We start from the raw sequence: 7,841 nt of genomic DNA on the forward strand, positions 1-7,841 counted from the left end.
CGGGTCTTAGCCCGGATATATCAACTCGCACAAATGCCTGCGGGTCTTAGCCCGGATATATCAACTCGCACAAATGCCTTCGGGTCTTAGCCCGGATATATCAACTCGCACAAATGCCTTCGGGACTTAGCCCGGATAAAATTCAAATGCTCATGCACATATATATCAACAATCATGACACATCCATATTTCACTTTCGTTACTAAGGCTCAAACACAAAGCATTTATTAAACCTTTCCAATTTCGGCTCAATAGCCACACACAAAGAGCATGATTTCAATTGGTTTATAACATAGTCTCTATGCACATTTGACTATCCATCATAGGATGACTAATCATTTCAATATAATTCAAGTAGGGTCATTACTCGAAGACTTACCTCGGATGTTGTCGAACGACTTCAATGGCTATTCAATTACTTTTTCCTTCCCTTTATCGATTTAGTTCCCCTTTGCTCTTGAGCTTAAGTTCAACAAATTTTAAAATAGTCATTAATCGACTATTCAAGTATTACTTTCAGAATAATATATAAATTGATTCGACTTTCACACACATAGATTATAGTAAGCTTTATAGAAATCAATAAATAATTCATTAGCAAATTTTCATTAATGTTTACAACAAAATCACATATTTACTACGAGCTGTTTTCCCTGAGCAGCAGTCACTAAATTATTTATAACTGGAGCTACAAAACTTCAAATCACTTGCCGTTAATTTTCCCTGAATATAGACTCGTATATCTTCCATCCATAAAATTTTCAGAATTTTAGGCTTGGCCAATCAATACCAGATTTTCTTAAAGTTTCCCCTGTTTCACTGTTTGACTAATCTGACCACTCTTCACTACGAATCAATTTCTCATTTTACAGAATTCCAAATGTGTTGTATTTGATTTCATTTGAAACTAGACTCATTAAGGAGTTTAGCATATAAATTTTATCTTATAATCATTTTTGTACAATTTATAATGATTTCCTAAAAATAGAACAGGGAATCTAGTAGTCATTTTGACTCAGCCCCACAATACTTCAAATATCTCAAGATCGGTAACTCTTTAGTTCTTATAGTTTCTTTTGTAAGAAAATAGACTCTACAAGCTTTAATGACATAATTTACTCAGCTTCTAATTCAACTCCTACAAATTATGGCGATTTTCCAAAATCACCTTACTGCTGCTGTCCCCAAGCAGATTATTACCAAATCAAATACTAACATTTGCATTTCACCTTAATAGCTAGCTTAGCAAACCTTAATTTAACATATAATTCACACATATCACATTCCAAGCATTCACTCTATTCTATCACTTAGGTACAAACATTACTCAATAACTTCCTAATTCAAGTACACATTCGGCCTTGGTACATAATAAGGTAGTCGATTCCTTTCCCTTTAGCACCCATTGCTCACATATGATTATTTGTATAGCTCAAACACTCATCTATCTTTATCATGAAACAACAAAATTTACCATTGTCAAATACCATAGCCGAATGTCATTAAACCTAAACCACCATGAAAATTTTACTTATCACCCCATACCTTATTATCAAATTGAACTAATTATGCTTATAAAAAAAATATCAAAACCGAAACCTTTTGATAATTAAGTCTCTAATTATTTAGTAGAATTACCCAAACAAAATTTTCTCACATTTAACACTTATATACCAATCAATTGTTGAAGACAAACAAAATCTCATTTCCTCCCTTGACAACCACAACCGAAAGCTCAAACCAACATCTAAAATTCCAAGTTTTCAAATGGGCTAATATGGAACTAGCTAATTGACTTAAACTAAACTTAAAATTTCAAAAACTAACAAAATTTTTACTAACCTTCTCAAGCTTCAAGTGACCGAATGTTTCCCTCCTATCTTCCTTTTTACAATCGGCCAAGAAGAACCAAGGATACAAGCTTTGTTTTCATTACCTTTCTTTTTTCTTTTATTCTTTCTTTTATTCATTATAACTCCAATAACCCAATTTCTTATTATAATATCAAATTCAACAAATATATTGCCCATCATCAATCCATCTTGGCCGGCCACTATAAGGGAATTGGGCAATTTGACATGCAAGTCCACCCTTGTGTTGACATGCACTAATAAGCCCTTTAAAATTAGCCTATCATATTTCACCATGTCTCATGTTGATCCCTATTTAATAATTCTCATGCAATGGCAAAATTAGGGAATGAAACTTCCACATATGCATGTACACACACATAATAAACATAGAACATAGCAATTAATTATTTTTATAACTCGGTTTTGTGGTCCCGAAACCACTTCCCGACTAGGGTCAATTTTGGGCTGTCACAAAACCTATCACTACCCTTTTCACTTCTTGAACCCCTTTCGATTTAATCAAACTTATCCATCCAACTTCTACTTCCAAGACCGAGTAACGAACGTCTCTTCTCGTATATGATCGAGCAACTATGTGAAATCGACTCAATCACCCGAGCTGAATCACATCACTATCCGTCTTTGGTTGTTTCCCTTTTCATTAAGAAATAAGGCTAAATAGTTGTTGAACTCGTTACCACGAGGGTCAATCACTACTTGGGAACAAATGACCAAAAATTTTTATTAAAATATTTTCCACCGGCTAAAATAGCCAAATTATGTAATGATATCTCTTCTTTTGTGCAGATGGATTTAGAAACACTCTACGATGTATGGGAGAGATACAAGGACCTTTTGAGAAGGTGCCCTCACCATGGGTTACCGCTTTGGCTACAGGTTCAAATCTTCTATAATGGCCTAAATCCTTCGACTCGGCAGAAGATTGATGCAGCCGCTCGAGGAACTATCAATAATAAAACACCTGAGATGACTTACGAATTTATTGAGGAGATGTCACTGAATAACTATCAGTGGCAAGTTATGAGAACAAAGCCGACGAAAGCAGCCGATGTTTTCAACTTCGATGCGGTTACTATGCTATCTAACCAAGTAGAACTCTTAAATAAAAATATTAACGGTTTGTGTGGTTCTACTCAGGTACATCCAGTGATAAGGTGTGATTCTAATGGAGGAGGAGCATGCACAGAATATCAACCCTTCAACCCTAGCATCGAGGAGGAACAAGTCTAATATATGGGTAACAATAACTCTAGATCCCAAAATAACCCATATAGTAACACTTATAATGTAGGTTGGAGGAACCATCCCAATTTCTCGTAGGGCAGTCAAGGAAATCAAAGGCTACAACATCCTCCAAGCTTTCAACAACCACCTTACCAGCAAGAAATAAAGCCAAACCTTGAGGAGATGCTAACCAAATTTATCTCGGTGTCAGGAACCTATTTTCAAATACTGAGACAGCACTTAAGAATCAACAAGCATCTATCCAAGGGCTCGAAACTCAGATTGGACAGCTTGCCAAGTTGATTTCTGAACAACCACAAGGTAGCTTGCCAAACAACATAGAATCTAAACCAAGGGAGCAACTCAACGCGATTACTAGTCAAGATGAGGAAGGGTTAGTCACACTTGAACCAGAACCAAGGCAAGAAACTGAGATAAGCAAAAGCAAAGGTGAGGTAGACCACAATGACCAGAAACCAGTAAGTATAGATTACAAACCTTGTGTGCCACACCCTAATGCGAAAAGGAAAGACCGCTTGATCGTGATTTCCATGTGTGATAAGTTTTATAAATTTATAATGAATCATTCCTGAAACTAACAATTATCATGATGAAGGCGAGTGTAACTATCGAACAGTAGTGCAGTTTGAGCAAGACTGGATTGTCGAACCCAAAGGAACTAAAAGTACTAGTAATGACTGTCTTTTTATTATCTAGCCTAAGAATAATGGGGTTTGTTTTAACCAACTAATTAACTAAACTAAGAAATCACAGAAAATAGAATTGGGGAATTACTTTTGGAAAAACGGTTGAATTAAGACAATACCTAAGGAAAAATCCACCTAGACTTCACTTGTTATGACTTGATCATTTGACTTGAATTATGTAACACCCCGAACCCGAAACCGACACCGGAGTCGAACACGAGGTGTTAACTGACTTTAACCCCTTATAAAATTTATTTTCCAGACACTGCCCAATCTGTGTACTAGTCGTTTTAAAAATCATATCTTGAGTTTCGTAACTCAAAAATCAGTTTCGTAATTTTCCCAGAAACTAGACTCATGTGCCCATCTATGTATTTTTTTCTAGAATTTTTGGTCGGCCAATTAGTACAGTTTATTAGTCAAAGTCTCCCATGTTGCAGGGGTCGACTACACTGACCTTTGCCCATTACGACTTGGATATCTCCCTGCACGGGGCTTCAATACTGATTCCGTTTGTTTCTATGAAAACTAGACTCAGAGAGGAATCGGTACATATATGGTACGACCCCTAATTATCTCTGGTTAATTTATTATGAATTTCCAAAGTCGGAGCAGGGAATCCAGAAACCGTTCTGGCCCTGTCCCACAAAAATCTGATTATCTCTTAATATACTGCCCATATGATCTTTTCGTTACTTCCTCAAGAAAACAGACTCATCGAGCTTCGATTATATAATTTATTCATCAATTAATTCCACTCCTACTATTTTTAGTGATTTTTCAATCTCATGACACTGCTGCTGCCAGCATCTGTTACGAAAGTAACTAGGTCCATTTCATGCCTACCCTTGATCCAACTCAATCGAACATTTGTGCCATTTTCGCATGGCTTAAAGTTTACATGCCAAAGTTCAAACACAACGTAATAGCTTATACATGCCAAAATGTTCTTCTAAGCCAACTAAGAAGAAAGTACCAAAACTTGCTATCCGATGTGATGACTTCGATGACGGCCTGACCCCGCAAAAATAGATGAGTCCAAGCAACCTATTATGGGTGACAAGGAAACACCGAGTGAGTTTATAACTCAGTAAGTCATAAGCAATGCACTACCATCCATCAATAACATTATCACAAGGGAAAACAAAATGGAACGAGGCTAATTACTCCATCCATTCTGAACCATACCATAGTTCCTCCAACCTATCGATTCAATTTCATATCAATTCATGCATTCACATTCCATATACACATCAATAGGACATTGAAGCATTTTCATAAATCAATTTATTTTCGTTACAATCAAACGACTAAACGGCCTTTCACCCATCCTACGATAAATTTTATGTACGTGACTTCAAGTATAGTTCTCACATAGGTTCAAACTTACCGAGCTCAACACCAAGTATAAGCATAGCACCTATTAGCCATGTACTCAAGACACTTACCCGATCCGCTGTCCGCGATCGACTCAATAGTGTCGCACACATAGTGTCCATAATGATTCACGAATGTATATTGAGTCCGCACACTCAGTGCTATATAATCAACTCGCACACTTAGTGCTACGTAATCAAATCGCACACTTAGTGCTACATAGTCAAACTCGCACACTTAGTGCCGCATGGTCAATTCGCACACTTAGTGCATCATATTCATTTCGCACACTTAGTGCAACATAGTCAAATCGCACACTTAGTGCTGTACAATTTAATCCCGCGCACTTAGCGCCAATCTCATGGTCATAAATGGTTATCCCGCACGTTTAGTGCCGAGATCAACAACTCAGTACATCTTACCTCTTTTCTTTCATTCAACAATTTCATCATCACATACGTACATGCATATATATATATATGTATATTTATTCATTCCATTCAGCATCAATACATAAACATTATGACCATTGAAATACTACCAACTACATGCTTAATGACTTACTTTATGTTGGGTAAAATAATTCCGAGTTGGCTACTCGATGACCTTTGATTTCCCCTTGTTGGACGCCTCTCCTTTAGGTTCTTGAGCTTAAATAAATAAATCAACTAGTTTAATTACCTTGCTAGTTATTTATATCCCGTAACATTAATAGTTTCATATCAAAAGAAGCATACGGCAACATTCTATTTCAAGGTACATATTCATAATTCAAATTCGACCATATAAACCAACATCATCCACTTGATCAATTATAAAGAATTAAGGTTAATACCACCATGTGTACTCTATATGGCCCATTATACATAACCAAATTTAACATCATCTATGTATTCACTCATATGGCCGAATATACATACCCCCATATAACATCATTTTCATTCCATTTAACACTTAATTCATCATAAATTTCCCCCTTTGCTCTCTTTTTTTTCTTCATGGCCGAATGCTCCTTCTACTCCTTTTACCTTCACAAAGCATGAATTTCATCATCCAACTTACAAGCTTACAATCTCATGAAGTTTAACCTCATGGTACCTATCAAACTCTCACTCATTAGCTTCTATCATAAACCTCCAACAACACCCGATAAACATATACTTTGGGGGTCTATGGTAGAACCAAGAAAGAAACTCATAGATATCAAGATGTGAGCAACTACCATTATTCATCTAAGTTTAGCATGAAACACAATCATCACCCTTATTAATCTTTTATAGCCGAAAACCATACTCACCCCCAAAATCGAAATTTCAACATGGTTTACAAAAATCACTTGATAACTCACTCAATATCAACTAAAATTTCAAAAGCTAGTACATACTTCCTTACCTTAATAGTGACTTAAGATGACCGATTGCTCATGTTACCAACAATATTCAAGATTTGAACATGGGCTAAGTAAGGGACTTAGTAACTAGCTTAATACATTCAACAATTTCCAAAAGCTACCATGCATTACATACCTTATTCAAGACTAGAAGGAGTGGCCGAATGTCTTACTTCCCTTCCCCCTTCTTCTTAGCATTTTCGGCCAAGGATGATAAAAGATGAACAAATTTTTTCTTTCTTCTTTAGAACATTCGGCCAAGGGGAAATGAAGAAAGATGGACACTTTTTTTTTGTTTTTTCCTTCTTACTTTCACGGCAAAAGGGGAGGAAAGAAACAATTACCACACATCCTTTCCTTTTTCCATTTCTTTATTCCCCATACTTCTTATTATATTTTATCCTACATACCTCACTAGGCCAACATGTTCCCAACATGTTTCCACCCATAGCATGGCCGGCCACTACATATTAGGGAGGGGAATTTGACATGCAAGTCCCCTTTTTCTTCCCCATGCACTAATAGGTCCTCATGCATTGACCTATCACATTTTAAAATTTTCTCATATAAGTCCTATTGACTAAATTCACATGCAATCGACTAAATCGAAGCTTAAAATTTTCACACAATCATGATTACATATTCTAGACAATAAACATCACATCCAAACCTTTCGGTGACTCGGTTTAGCGGTCCCGAAACCACTTCCCGACTAGGGTCAATTTTGGGCTGTTACAACTCTCCCCCACTCAGGAAATTTTCGTCCCCGAAAATCTTACCGGTAAATAGGTTTGGGTATCGTTCTTTCATCGAGCTCTCGGTTTCCCAAGCAGCTTCCTCGATCCCGTGTTTGAGCCATAACACCTTTACTAACGGAACCCTTTTGTTCCGTAACTCCTTCACTTCACGAGCTAGGATACACATCGGCTCTTCTTCATAACTCATATCGGCTCGAATTTCAACCTCCGACGGACTAATTATGTGCGAAGGATCAGATCTATAGCGTCGAAGCATCGAAACATGAAAGACATCGAGTATCCTTTCAAGTTCAGGGGGCAAAATCAATCTATATGCAACCGGCCCCACTCGTTCAGAAATTTCGTACGGCCCAATGAATCTCGGGCTCAACTTGCCTTTACGGCCAAATCTGAGTACCTTTTTCCAAGGCGAAACTTTAAGGAACACTTTATCTCCCACCTGATATTCAATGTCCTTCCGTTTTAAATCCGCATACGATTTTTGACGATCTGTGGCTACCTTCAGACTTTC

At 36.9% G+C, this 7,841-nt stretch overlaps 1 non-coding gene across 1 annotated transcript; it reads right to left on the reverse strand.

The window, feature by feature from the left end:
• Window positions 1–2,627: 2,627 nt before the first annotated feature.
• Window positions 2,628–2,734, reverse strand: LOC121209236 (small nucleolar RNA R71). The gene has a single exon (XR_005904353.1). It is a non-coding gene; the product is annotated as a small nucleolar RNA R71 (small nucleolar RNA).
• Window positions 2,735–7,841: the final 5,107 nt, after the last annotated feature.

Source organism: Gossypium hirsutum, chromosome A10 (assembly GCF_007990345.1).
Source record: "Gossypium hirsutum isolate 1008001.06 chromosome A10, Gossypium_hirsutum_v2.1, whole genome shotgun sequence".
Classification (NCBI taxonomy): domain Eukaryota; kingdom Viridiplantae; phylum Streptophyta; class Magnoliopsida; order Malvales; family Malvaceae; genus Gossypium; species Gossypium hirsutum.